This window comes from Mus musculus (genome assembly GCF_000001635.26).
Source record: "Mus musculus strain C57BL/6J chromosome 4 unlocalized genomic contig, GRCm38.p6 C57BL/6J MMCHR4UN_CTG1".
Classification (NCBI taxonomy): Eukaryota; Metazoa; Chordata; class Mammalia; order Rodentia; family Muridae; genus Mus; species Mus musculus.
In genome coordinates, this window is record NT_166291.1 from 43,749 (window position 1) to 45,651 (window position 1,903).

A 1,903-nucleotide genomic window follows, 5' to 3' on the forward strand; every position below is an offset into this window, starting at 1 on the left:
ATTTATTATTTTTTAAATTATTACATTAGTATAGAACATAATTTCTTACTCTATCATATATTATTGTTTTTTATTATATTATGTATTACAGATTATTACTGTATAGTACATTATTTATTATTATTTTAATCATTACATTTTATATATTATAATTTGTTTCTGAATTATGTTAATATGATTTTCAGTGTCATTATATTATTATAGATTACAGTTTATTACCGTAGAGTACGTTAATTATTATTTTAATTATTACATTACTATTGATTATAATTTATTACCACGTTTCATATTATATATTATTATTTTCATTGTTATATTGTTATATAACATATGTAACTTATTACTGAACTATATATTATTTATTATTTTTTAATTATTACATTAGTATATGTTATGACGTACCACTGCCCTGCTGTGACTCACGTAGCCCAGGCTCGTCCACGCGGTGGCCTTGAAAAACCATACGCTAGAGAATCGCCCTGTGAGGGACACAGGACACCAGATCCGGTCCACAGAGCATAGGCGACGATGCACAGGTCACATATGGATTCATTTATTCTATATAACTAGGCATGGACATGTAAATACACAGGATAGGTGACGATGCACAGGTCACAGACGGATTTATTCTATATACACTAGGTATGTATAGTTTTTTCAGGTTTTAACAAGGTTTTGTATTTTTTGTGTTTTAGGGTCTTAGGATATTTTGAATTTTATATTTAGGGTTTTTTGAAGGTTCTTGATTTCTTCTAGAATTTTAAGGTATTAGGTTCTTTTCGGGTTGGTTTTTTTAAAAAGTTTTTTAGGATTTTATTTTAGGTTTTATGTGATTTTTCTTAAGGCTTTAGAGTTTTTTTTTTGTTTTGTTTTGTTTTGTTTTTTTGTTTTTTGTTTTTTGTTTTTTTTAGGATTTTAGGGTTTTCTGGGTCTTTTTAGGGTTCTAGAAGTGTTTTTCTATTTTTTAAGAATGTTAGGGATTTTTTTAGGGTTTTAGGTTATTTTAGGTTTTTTTTTTTTTAAGAATTCAAGTGTTTTTTAGGGGTCTTGTTGATTTTTTTAAAGCTTCAAGGTTTTATTTTTTAAGTTTTGAGAGTTTTAGGGACTTTGCAGGTTTTTTTTAAAAGGATTTTTTTAAACGTGTTTTTGTTTGTTTGTTTGTTTTTTGTTTTTTTATAAGTCTTGAGGAATTTTTCTTAACAGTTTCAGGTTTTTTTTTTTTTAAGGTTTTACGGTTTTTGTGATCTTTTTAGTATTTTTGATGTTTTTTTTAGAGAATTTTGAGTTTTTTAGGGGCTTATGTTTCTTTCTAGGGTTTCACATTTTTATTTATGGTTTTAAGGTTTTTGTAGGTATTTTTTTTTACAAGTTTTTAGGTTTTGGGGGGGTTTCAGTGTTTAGATATATTTTTAGGATTTTTTTTAAATTTTAGGTTTCTTATATTTTTAGGGATTTTTTTGGGTCTTTTTAGTGTTCTTGAGGTTTTCAGAATTATAGTTTTTTTATTGTTTTAGGGATTACTTAGTTTTTTAAAATTGTTTTAGGGAGTTATTAGGTTTCTTTTTAAAGGAATTTTAGGGTGATTTAATAATTTAGGGTTCAATTGTGTTTTTTAAAACTTTTATGTTTTTTTTGCTCTTGGGGATTTTTTGGACTTTAGGGTTTTTTCTTTTCCTTTTTTTTTTTTTTTTTTTTTTTTTAGTTTTATGGGTTTTTAGGGTTCTAGAAGGTTTTTCTTTTTAACATTATAGGGTTTTTTTCTCGGGTATTAGGGATTTTAAATTTTTTTTTAGGATTCTAGAGATTTTTAAAGTTATTTTAGGTTGTTTTAGGGTTTTTAAAAAATTTCATGTTCTTGAGGTTTTTTTTTTATTTTAGGTTTATATTTTTTAGGTTTTTAAAA